Below are 24801 nucleotides of genomic sequence, written 5' to 3' on the forward strand. Positions count from 1 at the left end.
CATTCTTCCAAACTATATTGCTGGAGTCATGGACCAAGTCAGAAAACCAAATTTCTCTTACCTTTCTTTCCATCCACCAAGGCACATGGAGAAGTGTAAAGAACCTGCCTAATCTGATTTTGATGAAGAAAATCCGATTATGTAAATGGTGAGTGCTTGCTAATGCAATCAACAATTCAAAATACGCATGATTTAATGAGTAAACCCAGCAAAAGGTTCTTAATTATGCTTTTGTGCATATGCTCATCTTCAACTTTCTGTATTCCCATAGTCTCTGCAGTGTATTTTCTGTCCTAATGTGTGTATTCTTTTGTATTCCCTCTTGACTTTACCATGAACCAAGGGCATTTCATCATCCAATAGGGAAAAAAGAAACACCACCCCCCCCCCGCCTCAAATGGCAACTAGGGAAAAAAAAAAAGAATTACCTAGTAAACCATAGGAGGAAATACACATTGGTTTTGGTTTCAGAGTAAAAATTGTATGCACAAAGGAACAAAGGAAAAATAAATAACTCCAAGTGATTAACTACTCAAAACTATTGTGAGAGAGAAGGGAATGCAAATGAATGATGAGGATGTGAAAGCAAGATCTGCAGTGGTGCATGAAAGAACTTATGCAATGAGGAGCAAAAAGATAGGCAATTTTAGAGCTATGTGAAAAGAAAGGTATAAATGAGATATATCAATGAAATCCATTGTACTGCAGAAAGGAAAACATACAAGGAAAAGCAGGAAAAAAAATAATGAAATACAAAAGAAAAAAAAATCTGAGAATTTACAGAATGAAAGGTGATGTACAAAAATGAACACATATGTAAAAGCGAAAAGCAAAACCTTTAAAAGTCATAGGTGAGTAGGAAAAGGCACAATGAAATGAGGAAATCATAATGAAAGTCAGTTATGGAAGAAGATGAGGAAGAAGTATGAGAAATGCAAAACATATCACAGACTAATGTGTAATAAAGAAAAATGGGTAATCAGGAGGAAATGCATATAGAGAGATTAATGCAGACAGAGAGAGAAAGAAAGAGAAAGAGAAAGAGATAGAGAAAGAGAAAGAGAAAGCAAAATAGCCTGGGAAAAAGAGTATTTAAAATAAGGTGGGAGAAAAAAAAGAAATGAAATAAGAGATAAAAATGAAAAGTGAGATGTGCAATTTAAGAACTAATCAGTTATAAAAAAAAAAAAAATGTGAAGTAAGAACATATTTAGCAACAGAAAAACCTGAAAAAATATAATTAGATGATGGACAAATAGATGATGATGTGAGAAAAGATCACATCCAGTAGATATGAGGCTGCTCAAAAATACAAGCAAGTATCCAAAAGTTGAAAAATGCAACATTAACAAAATGTGAGTATGTGTAAAATGGCTGATTTTATGTGTAATGATACTTTAAAGACAAGATGTAAATAACGGAGTTGCATAATGAAATGTAGAAGAGCCATAAGCATTAAAAAGGGAGATGCAAAATCTGAAATGTGTAGTTATACAGCTAAGGAGGTTGTGCATAAGTGGAAAAATAGAACCAGGTGATCCATGCTAAGATGAAAATTTCTAAGTCAAATTTAAACTTGGAAAGAGACAAAATGGAAAATTCACTCTGAAAGGGGAAATTCATAAGGAAATGCAAAACTAAAAATCTGTGAGAGAGAAGAGAAGAGAAGAGAAGAGAAGAGAAGAGAAGAGAAGAGAAGAGAAGAGAAGAGAAGAGAAGACAAAATCAGAAATGTGTCATGAAATACAGAAATCATTAGAAGTAAATCAAGCTGCATAATCACTTGCATTGAGTAAAATGCAGAAATAGCTCTAAAAAATCGGAAAAAGATGCAAAATCTGAAGAGGAAATGTGTGAGGATTTGCAGATAGGAAAATGTATGATAAGAAGCCATTCCCCCAAACGTTGCAAAAATTACAAAAAGGGAAGTTTGTTATGCATTCTGTAAATGAAAACTTAGTATGAGATACAGAAATGAAATTTGCAATGAGATGAAATCATTTAAATGAGTAATGAGATACAAAAGAATACGTTTATTGAGGTGAAAAAGAAAGAGTTTACTCAGGTGTAAATAAATGATTTTAAAAATCATATGCTAGCAGGGAAATATGAAATATATAAGATGTAAGAAGTTAATTGAAGAACGTGAGAAAAGGAAAATGCACAGAGAAATCTGAAACCTCTTGTTCAGAATGCTGTGCATAATCTGTAATGGGCAACAAAAAGGAAATTGAGTAATAAGCAATGATACATGAAATTCCTAATTAGATCCAAAAGTACATAATGAGACATTGAATCAAAACCAAGCAGTGAAATAAAAATGAACACGCACAGCAAAAACCAAAACTGGAAACTGGAAATGAGATGTAAAAAAGGTCTCATATTGAGATGCAAAATCAAAAAAGTGGGTAATGAGATGTGAAAAGGGAAACTCATAATAGGATTTGACATCAGAAATGCATAATAAGTTGAAAATTCGTAATAAGTGATGAAGTACAAAATCTGAATGAGTAATGATAGGCAAAACCAGAACTGCACCTTAAGATCAAAGAGGCAAAATGAAATAAGATGCAAAGCTAAATAGTGAATCATGTAATGCAATAGGGAAAATGCATAATGAATTATGAAAGATTAAATGCATGATGAAATGCAAAAGGGAAAATCCATAATAAGTTGTGAAAAATCTGTTTTTTAAGGGAAGTAAACCCCCCAGTGTATGGTGTAATATGAACACTGAAATCCACAGTGAGGGTCTGCAAGATGAGTAATGAGATGTGAAATCAGAAATATAATGATTTGTGTGTGATAATGATCATTCATAATGACAAGCAAAAACAAGAATTGAAATGCTAATGCAGCATGACATGTGAAATGCCAAAGGAGATACAACAGCTGAAATGCATAATAGAATATGGAAAGAGAAATTTATAATGAAGTGTGAAAGAGAAAACGTACCAACACAGGAAATGTTCATAATGAAACAAGCATGGCAAAATATGTTGACCTACAAGTACTGAAGCACATAAAGCAGTGTGAATAAGGAACAGTACAGGTGTTGGACTGAAGTATGTGTGAGGTTCTGAGCAGGAATTTTACTCCAATATTTGAATGATAGGTTTAGTTAGAAAGTCACTAATTGTTGTGGGCTTGTTTTACCTTTTTTCTTTGTTTGTTAGGGTTTGTCCTGCTTACATCCTGTCAAATACGGGAAGGATCTGAACCTCTGTTCACACATGAGCTCTTGATACTCAGTGATATCATATCATAATGTGCCAGCTGCATTTTGTATGGCATCATCTCTTATCATGTCACAGCAATTGACTCCACTGGCAGATTACGTAGGAGAAGCAGCCTTGGGGAATTCTGCCTCAGGCATGTCAAGGCCACCAAGCGGCTTATTAATTGCAGAACAGCTTCAGCCTTACGGCATTTGTGCCCAGGCCCACCAGCAGAAACATGGATGAGTTTGTTAGGTGCAGGTTACCTAAAGAGAATTAGACAGCAGCTACACAGTGATTTTGTACAAGTTAACAACATATGTAAACAATGGGTTTAAATGCTTAAAGAGAGGCTATTGCACTACATTTTCACTACCTCCTGCTTTATTCATGCTGAGCAGTATAGATAAAGCCAAATCTCCCATGCACCAACAGCACATTTGGCCTTAAGGCACTGCTGCAAGCCTTGAGAGGGTGCTCTGCTGAAATGAGCAGTCTGCTTGGCCCTGACATTCCCTTCCAGGGTGCCTCCAGCCCACGGGCTGTCACCTTTCACCTGTGAGTGCTAAATGCTAATGCGGCCCTCTTCTCCAGTATGTACCCCAAAGGCGATGTGACATCTGCACCATGGCCCCGGGATATTTCTGTCCCACAGGTAGCTCATTTTTTCAAAACTCCATGGCACAGGTAGGATGCAGGTACTGCTCATACAGGAGGTCCACCCCCAAAACAGAGGGTGCCTACAGACAAGAAAACCTTTGAATCACAGAGAGGAGTAAGACTTGGACCGTATGAGACTCATGCTAGAGAGGAGACCTATACAACCATAGGCAGGTTGGGAGTGCGTTTCACCTTGACAATGGTGATCAGAAAGCTCTCTGGAATAACCTTGGGATGCAGAAGCAGTAACCCCAGCTGGCCCGCACAAGGCCATCTTACCTCTAAGCCAAGTACTTCACATGCTGGTCACACACACCAGAAACACAGTGTAGCACAGGCCAAGTCACTGCTGGCCTCAGGAGAAGACACTGCTCAGAATATGTGCCGCCTTCCCTCTGTTGCCTGTCATCTCTGCCACAGGCCATGGAAATGCTACTGCTCAGAAAAGATCTGGTATCACTGTTCTTTCTATTTTGGGTAGCTTTTTGGAGAAAGGGTCTGAAACTCTTCCAGGGCTAATGTAGAAGAGGGCAGTGCTGTCACTGTCCTCACTTTGCAAAATCTCTCTGTTCATTGTAAAAATACCATAGTATGCCATAGTGTAAACCATCTGAGGCCTCAATTCTGACTGTACAAGGGATCACCCTGGCATCCTGATAGTGCTAGAGCAGGGTCACACCTGCCGGGCAGAGAGAACTGCAAAGCCCTCACATAGTACCTAGAGTATTTAGTATCCGGCACTGACAAGAAGGGTTCCATCATCTTTGCCCACCAAGATATAGGCAGCAGTTAGATCATCCATCAACCTCATCTTGATCAGAGTCCCCCAGCATCATGTGTTTCCTCAAGTCATATGTTGCAAGTCTTTGGTCACCCATATCTCTAACTGTTGTCTTATGCAGCTATCTGTGTTATTGTATAGTAAATGCTATGCCTAGGGTTACTGAAGGGGCTGGAAATAAATAGCACACCTTTCTTCTTTGTCATCGCTTGAGAGGACAGTATAACTGAGGTCGTTGTTCATTGTATCCATAACATATAACAGTGAAATGGCCTTTCCAGTCCTGTCTTGGCCCCTCTTCCAAAGCCAGCTATGTCTCAGCTCCAGTCAAAAACAGGATAAGAAGCTTGCCTTCTTGAAATGGTGGCTGAGGAAAGATAGCTACCACCACCAAGTGTGCGTGAGCACCCTGATCTTATATGGCATTTCCCTCTAGAGGTGCCTTGTGCCTCTAGGTCAGGACAGCATTCAGTCTTGGTTTGGAGGCTAACATGAAAGAGGAATGCAAAGTGGCCTTCTTGGCAGAGATTTGCAATGATTGCAGTCAAATGTTTTGGCACTAGTTGTTCAGGAGTTTCTCTGGTGGGGAATGGCCAGAGGGTTTTCTAATAGGAAGAAGCTTGTATCTTCTGTTTTACTCCAGATGCTTCTTTTCTCAATGCCCACAAAAGCACAATCTGACCTCTGATTTCTTGAAAAGGTCAACACTGGTTTTGAAATGTCCAAGCCCTTTCATCTTAGACCTGTCTTCCAGAGAGGAGAAACTCCTCATAGAAATCTGACTGTTAGCTAAGCTTCAGAGAAAACTCTAGCTGACTGCAAGAAAATTAGGATTTCACCAGTAACTCTGCTTCAGAAATTCTGATCCTTCCAGCATAATAACCTGTAAAATTTGGTCTGACAGGAGGCAAAATTCTTAATGGCATTAAGCTTATTAGGCTCATTCAAAAGCAAAAGTAATACTGTGATTAGTGTATATTGTATGCATTAAGACCGTAATGAAGAATACAATCTGTTGCCAGAAGCAGCTGGTAACTTGTCTCATGCTGTAGAGTCATTCCAAATTATTCACTGAACGGCAGAACACTTTAAAATATGCTGCTATCATTTTGGGTGAGAAACTACACAGAAATAAAGATTCTGATAGTAAAGATAATAAGATAACAGCTAAACAGTATATAGATACTGAATGCACATATAGATTCCTTTATCTTCCACTGCATTTTTCCCTCCTATATACCACGCACCCTTCATTTATACTATCTAGTAAGAAACTATTAAAACCATGCTCAGGCAGCCAAAGAAAATGCTCACAAATTATTTTAAATAAATAAGCATTCAGCAGAACTCAACTTTAATGGTGCAAGAAGCATTTTTTTCAAAGCTAAAGAGCAACATGAGGATTATATATCTTTGATGCAAAATATGCCATACAGTTTGTTGGTGTTCCATTTCATAAAAATGTTGAATAAGTTGTACTTTTTGAGAAACCAAAATATTGCAAAATAGTTTACATGTTAATTAAGTTAAGGAAAATACAAATATGTCATCTTTATGCATTCTGTGGGTACATGCTATTTCTGCTATAAATAAAACAGGCCCAAATCCTGAAAAGACACATGCACATCTCAACTAAACCTACAAAAATTTTAAGGGGCTGTTACCATAAGCTTCATCTGCAATTCATCTACAGCTTGCCATTTTGTTCTTCCTCTGTAAGATACTTATAGAGCCATAGAATCACAGAATGGTTTGGGTTGGAAGGGACCTTAAAGATCACCCAGTTCCAACCCCCCTACCATGGGCCAGGACACCTTCCACTAGACCAGGTTGCCCAAAGCCCCATCCGCCTGGCCTTGAGCACTTCCAGGGATGGGGCATCCACAGCTTCTCTGGGCAACCTGTTCCAGTGCCTCACCACCCTATCATGAATAACTTCCTCCTTATATCTAATCTAAAACAGCCCTCTTTTAGTTTAAAACCTTCACCTATTGTCCTGTCTCTCTACTCCCTTCTAAAGAGTCCCTCCCCATCTTTCTTGTAGGCCTCTTTTAAATATTGGAAGACTGCTGTAAGGTCTCCCTGGAGCTGTCTCTAGGCTCAATAACCCCAACTTTCTCAGCCTTTCTTAACAGAAGAGGTTCTCCACCTCTTCTGTGTTTCTCCTCCAGGATGTTGCTTGAGTGATACATTGCAATATTACAGTCAGCTGAAAGCCGATCAGAAAGCTGCACATGGGTTAGAAGATGATTTAAAGAAATCTGGAGTCTTTGGTTGGGTATTCCTTACTGAAACGTGAAATTTGCTCTTACCTTCTTTTATCATGTTACCGTAACTCAAGGATGTGGATGAGAGGAGTCTGGTGTTAAGCAGCTCATCCTCTGATACGTAAATTAATACTGTTCCAAGTGAGCTTAGATTGCCTGATAAAGACCACTTTGAATCTGATTTAAAATGAGTATGAAGGGTTCTCTAGAGGTCTCACTAAGCAGCACAAGTAAAAATTAGATTTTCCATTAGAACGCATGGCTCTCACATTGCACATTGAATGGATCCACGAACAGTTTATTGGAAGTGGGGGCAGGCAGACTTTTAAATTTTTCATGCTTATAAGTAAGTAACAAAGGGCAGATTTATCATGTATTTCAGATGGGCTAACATTTTTTGTTATAAATTTTGTTTTCTGCTAATTACAACGTTGTGAATCTTAAGCGGTTTGGGCTTGAGTTCTCTCATCTATGCACCTGCTTCAATCGACTGTTATCTTTTTCAATTTTTAACTAATGCAGTAGAGCCTTTTCTGTGACACGTACCAAAATACAATCTCGCCCATGCTGAAAATAATAAGATGGAAAAAGAAGAAGAAGAAAAAAAAGAAAACCCCCTTTTAAAATATTTCTTTTAAAAGCTTTAGTACTTCTGCAGATGAAGAAGTTAACTACGTATGTAACAGGGAGTCTTTTTTGGCTCTCAAGGCTTCCCAATTACATTCAACTAACACTGCTTTGGAAATGAGAAATCAAAAGTTCACATACACTTAAAAAGCTACAAAACTCTCTAAAGATGTGGCATTCACAGTATAGTCCATCCCTTCACCGTTTTACTTATCAAGCAAACAGCATGCACTCTGTGAGCCACAGAGCCGGTCTGAATATATCTCACTTCAGTGCTGGGCTGCAGGGACTTTTCCTGCTGATCCTCCTCCCATCTGACAAAAGAGAAAGTCTCTCTTTGAGTTTCCCGGTGCTTCCTCTGATGGCAAAGAGCATGGGGCAACAGAGGGAGAGGCAGACTCCTCCTCTGCTAGTCCTTCTTATAATGGGAGTCCTAGAAACTAGAAACGGAGAGAGGCGCAGAACATGTGTGTACATGTAGTGACAGAAGGGTCTTTGCATTTTTCTGCAACCATATGGCAATGCCACTAGCAAAACATATTTTTGTTTTGTTTTGGTTTTGTTTGGTTGCTTTTTTTTTTTTTTGAAAGGCAAGTTCATATGCAAACATCCCTTTTAACAAAGAGACAGAGGACTGTGCTGTGGCTCCTCAGGCCCCAGCCAGCTGATGACTCATGCTTTAAGGAGGGCTAAATTCTTTTTAAGCATTTCCCACTAAATTCTAAGGCAAGAAGTCTAATTACTCTTTATGCTTTAGCGCACTTAGAAGAACAGCATGATTTGGAAATGGCTCTTTTCATAGAATGGCTTTGTAGAGCACATTTGAAAGTGACTGCTTCCCTAAATGCAAATGTATGAATTCCTCTAATTATATAACTGGGGGAAAAGAGGCTTTTTTTAGACTGCTAATATCTGAAGAAACTATGAAAGGACAGGACAGCTTCTCCCACCATTCCTTTTTAGTGTGTTTTCTATTCTAGTTCTAAATAGTAATAACCAGTGAGACTTCCAGCACTTTCTTTTTGCTATTTACTAATTATATGTCACTCTTAAAAACATTTATTTATTTATTTATTTATTTATTTATTTTAATTTTAAGTTTCAGCTTGTCAATCCCAATTACACAACACTGTCACACTGAAGTCAGGGAGCTCCTAATCACCATCACATGGAGTTCAGAGAAGTAGAAGGAACGTGTCTGGGATTTCCTATTACAAGTCTTAACTTGTCTTTATCCTGGCAGGTAAGTAACATCCCTGTAGTAAGTACAACATCTGATTGCATGAAAAAGCAGTCATAGAAAGTGTATTTTTAGTATTTTTTAATGCAATTTCACAGCAGGAAAGTGGAAAAACAAGCATCCAAGCTGCATCTGAGCTCCTTTATAATGTGATTTAGAGGCTAAAACAGCTTCTCACCCTCACTGCTTAGAGGTGGGAGCATCCTCAGGATTGAATTCACACACACCTCTGCTAGGTTTTCCAGGGGTGGGGGGCAGGTTCCACTAAAACATCGATTTAGCATTTTCAAGGGGAAAGATTTAGCTGCATTCAGTCAGCCCCCACCTGTCTCACCGACCGTTCTGTTGACAGTATCAGGCAGAAAAAAATGGTCTGTCAGTCTTTGCTAGCTGCAGGAGCAGATAACTCAGACTCAATGAATACCCTGTACGTGCATGTCAGAAGGAGATGTATCTGTTCTTTCCATGATTTGTACTAGAGAGGAAGCCCTGGTCTCTTGGCCAGTTCCCAAGATGGCTGCAGTGGGAAGATCAGGTACAAGAGGGGCCTGAACAGCCCCTAAAGAAGCTCTCAGTCCTGTTCCTACTTCCTCATCTTCCAGCTGCTTCTCTTCCTACTGTCACATTCTCAACAGAACTATAAGCACTCATCAAGATTTTCTCAGCTGGAAACCAAGTCTCTACAGGTCCCCCTGTTAACCTTCTCTTTATTCTGCTACTTCATTATTTTGTAAGCAATAGGACAGAAGGCAGGATAGTGAGAGGTTTGCTCTGCATCTCACCAGAGCTGTGCTTCCATGGTAGATGGGATAGGATTTGTTGTGAGGATTTCTCATCATATAAGAGGTCACCTGGTAAAGCAATTGGCTTGGATAGAAGAAAGTCATGTCTACACCACTGTGTATAGACTCAGATATTTTTATTTTTTTTTCAGGACCACCCTGAGCTGACAGCGTAGCAGCACTGGGAGCACTGGAGAATACTGGTGAGTCCCAAAGGAGCTGTGGCAGGGGCAGTGCCGAGGCAGACGCAACTCCAGCCCCCCAGACCAGCACTGGTGTCATGGTTAGGTTCAGAGCAGAGTGGAAGCTCATCCAGAGACTGCTGTGACTCCACCAACTTCTACTTAGAAAAAAATATATATATAAAAAAAAAAAAAGACCTAGTGGCTTGGTAGGAAACTTTTTTTGTTCTACATCAGCACCCTTCAACTGTTAAATTCTAATCTCAACACACAACTCAGTAGATGTGCCCATACTTACCAAGAAAGGTGTATTTGTAACATGGATAGGTATACCCTGCCTTTTTGCATGCAGTAGGTTGAGAGATTATTGCTCTGACTCTGTATCCTGACTTTAGCTTACTTTTTCCTCTCCCTGCCAGTTAACTGAACACAATATGCTATATTGCATATGTTTCAATTCACAGTCCACTTTCAACTTGAACTGCTCATGCAGGTGGGTTTTTATTAGGGCATTAGAGGTACAGCCTGTCGTGTTCATTGCTCTCATTTTTTGCATTAGGTATGTGAGAATTAGTTTGGATGTGCCTACCCATATTTTTATTTGCTCCATATTGATCTCAGGGGAAAAGCACTGAACACTGTGGAAACAGAAGAACTCCATAGATTTATTCCGTTTTTATGTATAGCAAATTTTTGAAGCACCAGTGAAATATTTAAAAGAAATGTTTCAAACCTTGCCATTTCCATTTTTTTTTCCTTTTCATACTTCTTTTTTTAATGAGTTAGCTGTTCACTAGAGGAAAAACATCCATGGCAGCACTCCACACATTTTATAGTATAGCATAGCTCATTAAGATATGTAAAATAATTTTGCATTTATGTATGGTCTTTACCTAATGACTAAAATGTTTGGTATTGGTTCATTGCAACCCTTAAAACAAGACTTTGATTCTTTATTGCTATTCTGTCAATTACAACCATATGAACATGGTGAGTACAGATGTGAATTCTGAAGGACTCGCCTCTAAGAGAAGAAACATCCCCCTTTGGTGGCAGAGTGCTAGAACAGATAAGGCACTTAGAAACAGACCATTTCACTCTGATGAACTCTGATTTCAATGATGATAGGAGCGTTAGCAGGTTGTAGCTGAACAGAGGGCATGCTTAGCATTGTAGGTGGAGGTTTGAAACCAGGTTTACAGAATTGCATGTGTTTTCAGATGAACAAGTAGAATGTTTTTTGCTAGAATAATCATTTGGGCAGTAATTAAAATACTAATACTCTTTTGTGAACTCACATTGTTTTACCCACTTGGACTTACCTTGGTGTTCCAAATATCTATTTTAAAATTGTGCACAGATTTCCATGTAGCTGTAACAACATGTTCCTTAGGCTGATGACAATTTAGGGAAAAGCACTATTAGGACAGTAAAGGCATTGTGTTAAAGGCTTTGTTCTCAAAATGATTTCTCTATTAAGAGAAGATTTAAATTAACATTTATAAATACAAAATAGGAGCAATTCAGTTCACAAATAACTTCACAAGCAGCTGAACTCCAAATATAGTCAGAAATGCTGAATATTTCAGAAATAATTACATGCCTATTTGAGAAAAAACACTAGATAATATAACTGTGATGAACTCTCCTTTTCTGAGGAATGGAAGAGAAACTCCCAACACATTTCCACAAGTGAACAGATTTCTTACTAACATTGGGATAGTTTCTGTCCTATATATTCTTCAGAACCATCTACAATATTGTGTGGATTTGACACATAATCAACCCTTCTTGTTATAGGATCTTTAAGTCTCTAGGTGGGGTCAAACAGCTACAACTGCATTCTTGGAGCAATCAATGCTATCAGACAGCAGGTGCTCCATGCAGGTCTACACAGATAGAAGATACCACAGGGTACAGGTATACCATAGCCTTTCAGTTCTCCTTGTGGTAACTTCCTATTCTTTTCTTATTCATTTAAATGAGTGAAGATACTACTGGGGAACGGGGAGGTGGTAAAAAAAAAATATCTTAGTAAATAGACCGCCTTTGAGGAAAAAGATACAAAATCAGTTTAGTCAAAACTAAAACACTGAAAATCTAAACTAGTGTAAATCTACTGAAAGTCTTCACTGCCAAATACTGGAACTTGGCGTCTTGAGGTCTTAAAAACATTGTTCACACCAGGATGGTCTTAATACAGACAGTAAAAGAAATAAGATCTACCACTGACTGGTTCAGACACTAAGCTTGTTTTTCTTGCAGGGAAATTAAGGTGTACTGACCCACAGTTTCTTTCCCTCAGAAAAATAGGTTGCTCACTGGCCTATCTTAAACAACTCAAATTAATGCAGGCAGTAGATCCCAGCATGGCTCTAAAAACAAAGCCTTCAAAGTTCTGAATCATGAACCATATTAGCTAAAAAAGTGAGGCTGTCACAGCTCCATCTCCCCAGGTGCAGTAGTAGCAGGGCTGAGCATTTATTCCCTGGAGGTATACATTCATATACATACACATACATATACATATACGGCCCCAGACCTGCCTCCACTTATGGATCTTCCTGATCCTGACTGTGACCTACAAACTGAGGTCCTGTCTTGACTTTGGGCCTACCATATCAACATGAGCTTGCCTGATGATCTGGAGTTGTTGGAGTTGTTGGTTGGACCTGGCTTGTTAGCTTGTCTCTGCAGGAGATGATCACTGGACTGTCTTTGGGACTTACTTTCACCATCTTGCTTGCCTGCCTCTGATGGAGGGGCAGGCCCTGGCTCATTAGGTCCCTGACATGTTACCACAGTCAGCTCCCCAACCCCTGGGGAGCAACCAGCCATCACTGCTCCTCGACACTCTGGGTCATCTTACAGACTGAGGAGAGCTACTGCCTACAGGGGAATGGGTTTCATATGGGATGCTTGTTATGGGATATTTAAGGGAGAAGGTAAAGATGGGGAAAGGGGAGAAACAAGGTGTTTTGGGGAGAAACAAGTATGGGAAAATAGAAAGAAAGGGGATAAAATGTACCAGTCACATGTGATCAGGTTGCTGTTCAGTAAACTTGCCTGAGTGATAACTGAGCGTGATGACTGCAGTCTGTTCTGTCTTATTACAGCGTGTGTGCGTGTGTGTGTTTGTCACCATAGCAGCCTCCAATCTATAGGGTTGGGCCAGGACTGACCCAGGACTCAAGGCGTGCTGGATTTAGTAGCCTTCTGAAAGCAAGGATGGCATGCCCAGAAAGCCCTGTTTTGATGGCTAGGTAACCGGCTCAGGAAATCTATTTCATTGCAGTTTTTGTGGAAACCTAGACTGTCCTTGGTGACTTGTATCCTTTTGTCTCCCCAGATCTAATACAAATAAATCAATCAATAAATAAGTGGCAGGCAAAAGAAAGTGGTGAGTAGGTACATTTTTCCATTTATTACTAGTAGAATTGATGGGACCAAAGATTCTGGGAAGTGTTGCGTATTTGCAAAGAAATTGTGCAAAGGCTTTGGGTTTTACAGTTTCAAGAGACAGAAGAGACAGTATTAATAGTGGAAAATCATCCATACAGACACTGCTTTTGACGTATTTTATTGAAGACAGAGGAAGCTATTAAGGGAAATAATTACATAAAAACTGCAGACAGATAATTGATATTGTTTGTGAGCTTGAAATTCTTGCTCTCTTTATCTGCATACCTGAAGCCAAAATCCTGATCTAAAGCACATTTCTGTTTCAATGAAAATGTCTTTGACCTATGTTGAGTCATTTTAAAAACAGAGAACTTCTGCACACACTGAATATTTTGTTTGTTTTTCACAGAGAGACCTAAGGGACACGTGAGCAATTTTTGTGCTGTAGCTACTACTGCAGTTTAAGACATTCAAATTAATAAAGTTTTGTATGGAATAGCCCCTGCTTGCTTTGATTTACCACTGGTATTTTATAGCAAGAAATACTTCCACTTCATCCAGGATGGACCTTAATCAGCCTTGTTTCTGCCATTCCAAAGTCTCAGATAGCCAAGAAGAAAGTATTAAGTTGTAATCGTTGAAAGTAGGAGGTGAAATGTGACATTAACATGCCAACATTACCTTACTTCATAGCAACATAAACCCCTACATAGAAGACTACCACACGTCATATAAACAAACACACCCTACAATCCTTAATCCAGCAAAAATTACTCCTGAAGATGATTGAACTATCTCAGGATTTAATGTTCTCTATTGACTCACATTCTTTAGTTTCAAAAAGCTTAATTTCCTGTGAAAAAATTCATTATTCATCATGACATTCAAGCACACCACAATTTTCTTTCATTCTGGATAAATAAGCTATAGAAAAGGACGAGATTTAGTGGAAAGGGAAATATTTTGCATGTTATTTTAGTCATTCAGATTTCTACCGTTAAAACTTGGTTTTAGTTTTTATTTTACTAGTATTTGAACAAATCACAAAGAATAAGCAACAATTGCATTTGATTGTGAAAATAAATATGTGCATTTGTCAACACAGTTTTGTTTTTCATCAGGACAAGGATGTCGTTTTAGAAAGCACACAGGCTTCTGTTGCAATAAAATTTCTATCTGTCTTCCCAAAGGAAGATATGTGCACACTTGAAGAGAAACGGGTTTAGAGCATGATATAACCAAGTAAAGGGGAAATAACTCAATGAAATTTTCTAAATGTTAATAATAACTCTTTCCCCATCTCTTCCCCAGTGTTAAAAGACTATACTGCTGACAAAAACTGTGGATTTGCTGAAGCAAATGAAAGTTTGGGAGAGAGATGTGGGAAAAGAAAATTAACAGGGAGAAGAATCTTGGGGAAAAAAAAGTTATCTTCCATATGTTCTTCCATGCAAAGAACTTCTATAAATTCTTAAAATATGTAAGGTATCATCACTTTGAGTCTTTTGGTGGCAATGTATGAGTCTGGAAAGGATGTAGAGAAAGAGGTCTCCTGTGTGGTAGTTATGCCCACCCATCAACATAATTATGGAGAAAATAATTACAGCAGTAACAACTGTAAGGCAGGAAGAATGGCTTTATACCTGCCAGTTTCCTTCATGAAGAATTTCACATTGTATAGAATGAAAAAGTCCTGTTAGCATCACATTTACACACTGAAAGATCCCTGTGATGGTGCAGGCACCACCAGCACATCTGGCTTGTTGCTCAGACTCTGTGCATTTGTGTCCAGACATTTGAGATATACTTTTGAATGCCCTTCCTTTTGAACAGGAACGTGAAAAGTTCTCCTTGTAACTTTCTCCTATGTGTACATCCTCCACATGCACCACTCCCTCCTTTTTTGAGTTTTGTTTGACGTCCCCATCCTTGAGCATAGTTCAAGATTTCCTCGTTATATTGCCACATCTATACACAGGGATGTTCTCTTTATTGTCAGGTGGATGCCATCTTCTACTAGTAGACCTTCGTTTTCATCAAATGATGCACCATGATCAAAGAAACCAAAGCTTGAAGACATCAGACAGTCAACCCTGCAGTACAGTCTGTGGGGCAGCTACAAAAGAAACACTTTTGCAGAAAGGATCTGGTGGTCCTGGTGGATAAGTTGAACACAAGCTAGCAGCACACCCTTTCAGCAAAGAAGGCCAACCACATCCTGGATTGTATCAGCAAAAATGTAACCAGCAGGCCCAAGTAAGTGGTTCTTCTCTTCTGCTCAGCATTTGTGAGACGACATCTGTAGTGTTTTCTCTTGTTTTAAGCTCCACATTACAAGAAAGGTATGGACATAGTGGCTAAAAATAACTGACGGCCATGAACATGGTGAAGCAGCTGGAGAACGTGACATACAAATAGTTGAGATAACTTGGCCTGTTCAGGCTTAAAAAGAGAAAGTTAAAGAGAGACCTTATGGTTGTCTATAACTACTTGATCACAGGATAAAAAGAAGACAGATGTAGAATCTTCTTAAAGGTGTACGCTAATAAGACGAGAGGCAACAAACACAGGCTGGAGGATGACAAATTCAAGTGAGATGAGTTTTTTTTATTTTTATTTTATTTTTTAACCATAAGAGTGGTCAATTGCAGGAACAGGTTGCTCAGCAAGGCTGTGAAATCTCCATCCTTGGAGGTTTTCAAGACTTGACTAGACAAGTCTCTGAGCAGCCTGAACAAATTAGGTTTGCTTTGAGCCAGGCATTGGACTAAGTGACTTTTGGAGGTCCCTTTCAACTTACCTTATTTCATGATTCTAGGCTCTGCTGTGCTAGATGTGCTTTCTCTTACCCAAGTCCTTCCTCTAGATCAAAAGGATTGAGAAAGATATTGCCTGAGGCAACATTGCCCTCTCCCTTGACCCAGGGTCAGTCTTGACCTGCTCCTGTCTTCTCTGGCTGTGTGGCTGGTGCCCAAATGGATTAGAAGCACAGGGTAGTAGGTTGAAATGACCGGAATTTTTCAAACAGAAGCCTAAGAAACAGCAAAAATTGAAATGACATAGAGACCATCTTGCTTATTCAGTGAATATTTGTATTTATGCTTAGCTTTTACAGATTCCACAGTATTTGCAAAGGTATCAGTTAAAACACCAGCTTCTGTCTCTTTGTGAACAACAGTAGGGCATGCTATTTTTACTTACAAAAATATTTCCAGCTCTGGGAGGAAACTGTCTTGTGATTTGGGTCAGGGGTATGACTGAGAAGCAAGATATCAAAGGTGGAGGTGCAGTTCAGGAACACCAGCCATTACATACTAATTTCCCCCAAATGCTTACTAGGGTATGGAGTCAAGGACCTGAATTTGTTTACCTCAGCCCCGGATAACCATGTGTATTACCTACATGCAGCCTAGCAGAGATACACAGACCATTGCACTTTACCTGGCACAGAGACAAATAGGTTGCTGCTGCTGTATGTACTGACAGAGAAGGAACAACCATCTCCCTTTTACGTAATAATTAAATCCTGACACCAGGATTTAGGCCTGTCTCACCCAGCCTCACAGTGACTTTCTAATCGCTTGGCTACAGAGTTTTCTGAGATCATCACAGGAAGATATATTTTTCTAAGTGCCTTCTTACTGCCTCTGTTAATAAATCATTCTCTGTTCCCAAAATCTACATGACCCAGCTCTTGTTCTTTTTGCAAAATGAATGTACTTAATCGTTTCCACAACTTCCTGTACAATCTTCTATTCATTTTTTATTAGTTTCCTTTTTTCATTTTCTATCTGCTTTAGCAGTGCTTTGTAATGCTATTACTTACAACTTTCTCCTTTGCAGTCATTTTAATTCATATTTTGAACTTAAAATAATTCAATTTATGAGAGTATGAGTGAAAGTTTTCCAGTCTCCTCCTCTGACTAACAACAAAACTGTAGCTATAACACGATTTACAATTTGGATGCAATTTAGAGGACATATTGCTTGTGATATTTCATTTCAGCAAGCAATTTTTTACACAGAACTGAAATAAATTATTAGTATTTGTAACGAAGTTAATTCATAATAAAATGAATTTGAATAAAAATACCCAAATTGTCACTAAATCTCTTCTGCTACTATGACTGCATTACAAAAATACATGTTAACTGAATGCTCATGAAAGACCATGAAATGATAAACTCTCAGTCTGTCCGCTTGTATTCCTTCCCCAGGTGGATAAAGTGCATTGCCAGGAATCAATGCACCTTTTCATTGTTCCACTGCAGAGTTAGACAAGCCATTGAAATGAAGAAAGAAATGTAACATTCTGTTTACATACATATTGAGGCTTCTGCCCTTATACTAAACTGTGAAGAATGGTCACTAAAAAGCAGATACAGAACTGTAGCAATGTCCTCTCATTCTTAATCTTAACTGAGTTTAATATTGCAGCTGGGAGGTGAAAAAAACAGAATCTCATTTTTCATTTGAAGAATCAGATTTTTCAGTCAAAGGTTGTTTTCATCATTCTGTGGTGACTGAGATTGTGTCAGTCAGAAAATGGAAGAAAAGGGAAGGGAACACTTTGCTTAGCTGAAAAGCTCTTTCTGAATGTATCACTCCAAAATGCACCTAGTTTTAGAGATGTTTTTGCCTTGCTGATTGCAAAATTTTTAATTCTAATCACAAATGGTCTGACAAAATAAACGTGGCCTGAATGTATGTTAATGATGTAAATTAAAAGCACAGATATTTGGGAAATGAATAGACTTTTAAAAGATCACAATCCAAAGGAATAACAATCTATATTAAAAATTAGCATCAAATTGATATTAAAACTAAGTAATCAAAACACAGAATTCAAACTTTTGATTGGGTCCATTCCTTTATGTTGTCATGCTTTAAAACACTTGCTGAGCCAAAAACAGGATTTAAATGTTTCAGTATCCAAGTTGTTAGGATACTAACTTGGGAGAAAGAATGGAAAAACAGAAGCACGATTTTAAATGATCAGATAACACATCATCAGAAGAACAAAACAGAACATTTCAGTTCGGTAGAGTATACATTCAATTGCAATGCCAATTACGAAGCCTTCAGATTGACAGTGGTGGAATCTGAAAACAAACAAAACATTGGATTTCGAGTCATAAGTTTAATTTCTCCCGTGTGCACATCCACCACATTCTCTGTTGTGGTCTGTAATTTGGGAATGCCTCATTTTTTTCTTCCCCTAAAATCAACACCTAACATTTTTGTGAATCAAGAGAGCTATCACAATGCTGCATGCAACTGCTACTGACCCTGTGAGTACATTGACAATTCATTCCCCCAAAAAAACTCATCCCAAACAAGGGGAGAGAAGAAAGAAAAGCCCATCTTACTATACCTGCTACTTTGTAAATCAGCTTCGAGAAATGGGAGAAGCTGATGTCTTCCTGGCATATATGATATGAACTCTAATGTAAGATATCTGACAGGAAAAGATTATGGAGGACATACAGGGGAGAATTCATCAGTCCTAGAGCTGGAGAATCCTGATCATCAATAAGTACACCTCATACACAGTTAATAAATTTCTCTGCACATGAGCTAAACTGATTGTCTGATTAATGCACGTAGTGGCGGTGTGTTGGTAGACTTGCCTATGCTACAGCTTCTGTTAGAAGACTTTTACTGTTCTCCAGGGAAGACCTGAAACTATCACCTGTTTGAAGCAGCTAAAAGGCAAATTTCCTCTCTGAACAGAAGCCAAGTGGCAAAGTGGCTTGCAAACCAAGAAGCTTAAAACTTACATAAGGCATCAAGAAAGCACTGCGAAAGGAACAAGGTGATTGTGGTGGAGGTGAATGCACAAAGACAGCCACACATGGTGGATGTGCAACAGTTTTCCAAACACAATGGTGGTGTTAAGTAATCTTCATGGTGGTAGGTGAAGCATGCCTGCTGCTGGCCTAAAGCAGAAAATGGGTTCTGAAATAGGCAGAACTTCATAAGCCCTTTTTAATGCAGGCACACAACCTCAGAAATTACTGACCAGGGAAAAGATTTTTTTAAACCATCCTTTAAGAAAGCTTTTATAGCTTTATAACAATCACCACTTTGCTACTAATAATGAAGTAAAAGCCTCCATTGTAGAACACTTTAACAGGACACTCAAAAACAAGATGTGAAGATGTTTTAGAGCACGCAATCCTTTTTGCTACACTGATATATTATCACAGTTTATAAAGAGTTATAACCACAGCTTCCGCAGAACTATCACAGTCACAGAGCCTGTTGAAGTGAAACCTTTAAAATGGAGGGGGGGGGGAGTTAATTTAAAATTTACAATTAAAATTTAAAATTAAATTTAAATTATAGAATCTGCACCTTTCCTAAAAAGAATGGAGACAATGTAAGTGTGTCTGCAAGAAAAGAGAGATTTGATAACAGTTATAAAGCATTCGTGGATGAAATTTTCAAAGTAGCTAAAATTGTGAAAAGGGAGAGATACCCATGTGCTGCTTAATAGATCACAGTCACAAAGGAATCAAAGGGCCATTGTACCTATAGAACCTCTAAAAGTGAATTTGGATAAGGGCAGAGTCTACAAAAGTGAGAAAATCATTACTACAAAAGGGACAGGAAGGAAAAAGCAGGTGCTGGTGATATGCTGTGACACACCCCCAGGCATTCAACAGCTACACAGGGGCTTTCCGATACCAGAACATCTAATGATCAGGCTGGAATGATGGAAAAAAGAAAGATGGTGGACAGTGGTTTCTACCTATCAATATTCAGCAACATCAATGCCAGAATTTTCACGCAGAACACAATCCTAGATCTCACTGTACAGCTGCAGAGGCCCAAAGAGTTCATTCAAGTGGTAGGTGGAGCTAAAGGACATACAGTACTTACACAGCTGGAATAACACCAGTGAAATAATGAAATAGCTCTCCTGGGGAGTAAACATGGCAGTGTACTTCATGAAAGACAGTTGATTTTGGTGGCATGTGCACACCATCTTATGAACCCTGATGAGAAAGCTTCAGCCTTTGACCTTCCAGACACAGGCCTGATCTACAATCCTGTGATAAGGCAAACAGGCTTAAAACAGATGAAAATTCTTACACGGTTTATGAAGCTGAGACTCTAGTGCATATTTGGGGAGGGCTTTATTAGGGGCTGCAGCCCAAAAAATCACATTTTGGTAGACATCATCAGATGGTTTATCTTGTTCTACATCTACATGTATCTTGTAGAGTACCAGCGTAGTGGGGACTTTTTGGTTGCATTATTGCACCGTGTTCCAACCAGCAGTACTAACAATGAGATCATTTCTGCCATGGATGGTAAGCTGTGACAGCAAAGTGCCCACACATTAGCAAAATCAATGTTGAAATAAAGACTAACCAGAACAAGTACATCTTATTTTGCTTTGGAAAGGCAATGTAAAGTATCATCTGCAGCCCTGCAAGTTCCTGATATTTCAATAAACACCACAAACACAGTAGAAATACCTTGTTACTAGGACTCAGCCCTGCAAATGAATTACACAGTCCAGGCTAGCAGTGGTCTCCCAGGTTTTCAAGGCATTGCTTGTACGCCACAGGCATAGGAGGTATATTTGGTAGCCTGCCATTTATTCTGTGCATGCAGGAGGTACATTACATATACTCTAGCTGTAGACAGGCTGTACCATTTTCACAAAGGGGATTGGAAATTTTTTAAGTCACATGTTGAAAGCATCACTCCTCAAAACATTGCAAAAAGAAATGTGTTTGGACACATTTCCAGACCATGCTGTTAACACCATCAAATCAAGAAGGGCTTGTGGCCTGTTTATATTTGAAGAAAAAGATTTAATGAGAGAGACAGACAGAGAGAAACTCATCAAACCTACACAGGGATGGCCTGTGCCAGCCTTTCAAAAGGGAAAGGACGGGAAGAACCAGGTAACCATCTGTCTGGGAGACAGAGAAAGAAAAGCATAGGCCAAATTGTGTGAAAGGCACTGAAAGCCCAGAAAAATGAGGGCTGCTCTGCCACTAGAGAAGGAGCTATATTTTAACAGGGTTGGCTTCTGTTTACAGCTGCTCAAAAGAATATACCAAATCCAAGCTGGATTTGTTTGAAGTGTCCCCAGTACAGACAGGCATTGAGAAAAGCCTGCTTATTGGGGTGCCTCCTCTTTCCACTGCTGGGCCCTGCACCTGTGGACTTTGCCATGGCTGGGAATGGGGAAGGCTCCAGGGATCTGAACAACTCTGCAGTGCCTTTGCTGCAAAACTGTGGCTGCTGATAGGTCCACCTCAGCACCAGCAGGGCCCTAGGCCTTGCTGACCTCTGTTTCACAGAATCACAGAATCACAGAATCGTCTAGGTTGGAAGAGACCTCCAAGATCATCTAGTCCAACCTCTGCCCTAACACTAACAAGTCCTCCACTAAACCATATCACTAAGGGCTACATCTAAACGTCTCTTAAAGACCTCCAGGGATGGTGACTCAACCACTTCCCTGGGCAGTCCATTCCAATGCCTAACAACCCTTTCAGTAAAGAAGTACTTCCTAACATCCAACCTAAACCTCCCCTGGCGCAACTTTAGCCCATTCCCCCTCGTCCTGTCACCAGGCACGTAGGAGAACAGACCAACCCCCACCCCTCTACAGCCTCCTTTAAGGTAACTGTAGAGAGCGATGAGGTCGCCCCTGAGCCTCCTCTTCTCCAGGCTAAACAACCCCAGCTCCCTCAGCCGCTCCTCATAAGACTTGTTCTCCAGACCCCTCACCAGCTTCGTCGCCCTTCTCTGGACTCTCTCGAGCACCTCCATGTCCTTCTTGTAGCGAGGGGCCCAAAACTGAACACAGGACTCGAGGTGCGGCCTCACCAGAGCCGAGTACAGGGGGACAATCACCTCCCTAGACCTGCTGGCCACACTGCTTCTTTGCCATCAGTTACGTTGGGAAACCGACTTATTAAACAGAGCAGCTGCTGCTGCCCCTCCTGCACATTAGTTGTGCCACTGGTCTGTTACAGCAGCAACATTGCCCACATTTCTCCATGGGGCTGCTCTGCAAAGACACTGCTGCGCAGCAGAGAGCAGAAAGCAGCTTAGGCAGCTCTGGTGGCCCAGAGCAGGAGGACTGAATGCCTGGGACCGCTCCACAGCAACCTGTCCTTTCAAGACACGATCGTATTGAACAGTGCAGATGTAAAAATTAAGCTGATGCACAGCAAAGACAGCATTTGTTTGATGGGCTCCCTGGTAACAGGGGCCTGCAGGCCACTTATTGCCCATGTCTTTCTGTTTGTGAGGAGAGTGTGGATGGCACACAGTGCTTTTGGGACAGGCTGAGCCTGTATACGTGGACCAGTGCTTAATACCTGGTTGACTGGGAGGTCATGAAAGCATTCAACATAACAGGCAGGCAGCCGTGTCAGCAACCAGGAAAATTTGTTTCTGGGACAGCTGCCCAAGCTTGTTCAATCTTGTTGTTATTGTGTTCATGGATAATGATTCTTTTAGCGGCAATTATGCTTAGAAGCCTTTCAACTTTAAACACTAAGATATAAATTTTATGGCTCTATATGTGGATGATGAACAAAACCTAATGAAAGCACTGCAGCTTGATTTTTAAGATCAGCTGCTGTGTAAGAGAACACCTGCAGTTCGTACAGAGGGTCAGCAGCCATATCAAAGATCACATATGCTATCAACCAACAGGGAAGAGTTCATCCATGGCTATACCCAGTTTGCCTTTGACTTGTCTCCAGATCAGGAATGTGATGATCACTATTAATTGATTAAAATAGCACACATTGGAGCAAAAATACACTTTGCAGGGCCTTTGACCACCACAGCTAATATGATCGTGAACAGCATATTTTATATGTGGTGGAAATAAGCCAGAGAAGATATATACCTTTTTGACTAAAAGTGAGGACACTCACAGCTCTCCTGTGTTTTTGTTTGTTTGTTTTTTGTTTGTTTTTCAGCAGACACCTATGCCAGAGGAACATTTCTAGGCACATACCCAAGTGACTGATGGCACAGCCCTGAGTGCACTCACAGACCAACAGCTCTCAGAGGGACAGGTCACTCTTCAGAAGAGGATGATACATCATGAACCTAAGCTTGCCCTGATAGAAAGGCAGGATGTTGATTTGGGTCCTTCCTATTTAGCAATGAATGCGGGTAGCTTTTTTCAATATGCAGATGGCCAGCTGCACTGGTAGAAAAACCTCTAGTCCTTAGACTAAAAGACTCTGGAAGCATTTAAACTGTCAACCAGGTACACATATAGTGCCTAAGTAGCAATTTCAGGTCCTTCTAAAATGAAGTAGACCAGGGACTCATCTACCTGACTAAGGACACAACATGGAGCTTATCTCAGGTGTTCTTAAATAATACCACATATTTTGTGCTGAGGGCCAAGAACAGCTCTTTTTTATCCTTGCAAAGTGAATATTCTGGACAATGTAGAAGATTATAAATTCCTGTAATATGCATATATAGTAAGAGCTTTTTTAATTTCATTGCTTTCACCAGTTTTGTTGAATCATCAGCCACAAGCATGTTTACTTTCCTAAAAGGAACTAATCAGTTACCCCAGAACCATAGAGTAGCAGAAATTGGAAGAGACCTCTGGATATCATTTAGTCCAGCCTGCCCTGATCAGCCCCCAGGGTCAACTACAGCAGGATGCTAAGGACTTTGTCCAGATAGATTGTGAATATTCCCAAAGATGGAGACTCCACAACCTTTCAGGGGAACCTTTTTCAGTTTTTGTCCACCATCCCTGGGAAAAAATAAAATAAAATAAAATTAAATTAAATTAAATTAAATTAAAATCCATATGTTTAAATGAAATTTAAATGGAATTTCTTGTATTTCACTATGTGTCCACCATTACCTCTTGTGATTTTTCCCACAGCTGCTGTGCCTTGTCAGAATAGCAGAAAAGGGATGTTCCTAACAGTGGTTGACTGACCAGTGGTCCAAAACTGCCTGTTTAAATGTTTAGTGAGTACCCTTTTGTCAGAGAGCATCTCTGCCTCTTCCAGAGGGGCCTTGTTGCTGTCACACCCTTCTCTTTGTTCTGGCAACAGAGCACTGCTCTGTTGTGATCTTTTTGGGTACATCGCTGTCTGGATTTATGCTGTAGACCAAGATGAGCTCCCTTAGCAACTCAGAATTGGTGTTTGCTGTTTGTTGCAGTTAGCGTTGCCTTTAACTTTTGACAATGCAAACTCAGTAATGTGCTTACTTGTCAGGTTGCCTAAATAGTCACTGAGCAGGGATGTTCCCGTCCCCTGAACAACTCATGAAATCTGAGTCTGTGTTGTGATTAAGTCAATGGTATTACAGGGCACACAAGAGATCGTAAAGCTTCAGGTATACGTATGCAATAGTGAAGCAAGCTATAAAATGTTAGTGCTGTGTTCCAGCATCACACCTCCTTTGGTGTGCTTCCATGAGACAGTGGCCACATGCCCATTGACAGAAATGCAGGGGGACACATCACAAGACAGAAAAAAGAGGTAGCCATACAACTCCTCTGGTTCTCTCACATGGATAGCAATGGGAGCATTTGCTGAGACAAGCCCACGGTGGGCCATCAAGGTGTCAGAGCTCTCAGCTTTGGGATGTCCAAGACAATATTGTTTTGTTGT

The 24801-nt window shown here is 39.9% G+C and overlaps 1 long non-coding RNA gene across 5 annotated transcripts in view; it reads left to right on the forward strand.

Annotated features, from left to right (window-relative positions):
- Positions 1–14131, forward strand: part of LOC308189610 — a 29000-nt gene extending 14869 nt beyond the window's left edge. For 3 of the 5 annotated variants that reach the window (XR_013946468.1, XR_013946469.1, XR_013946471.1), the window contains 5 exons: positions 82–148; positions 8653–8796; positions 9728–9778; positions 13107–13157; positions 13569–14131. This is a non-coding gene — a long non-coding RNA (uncharacterized lncRNA). The remainder of the gene's footprint in view (positions 1–81; positions 149–8652; positions 8797–9727; positions 9779–13106; positions 13158–13568) is intronic. The other 2 variants (XR_013946470.1, XR_013946472.1) reach the window with 1 other exon arrangement.
- Positions 14132–24801: the final 10670 nt, after the last annotated feature.

This window comes from Anser brachyrhynchus (assembly GCF_964034855.1).
Source record: "Anser brachyrhynchus genome assembly, chromosome: 2".
In the NCBI taxonomy this organism is placed as follows: domain Eukaryota; kingdom Metazoa; phylum Chordata; class Aves; order Anseriformes; family Anatidae; genus Anser; species Anser brachyrhynchus.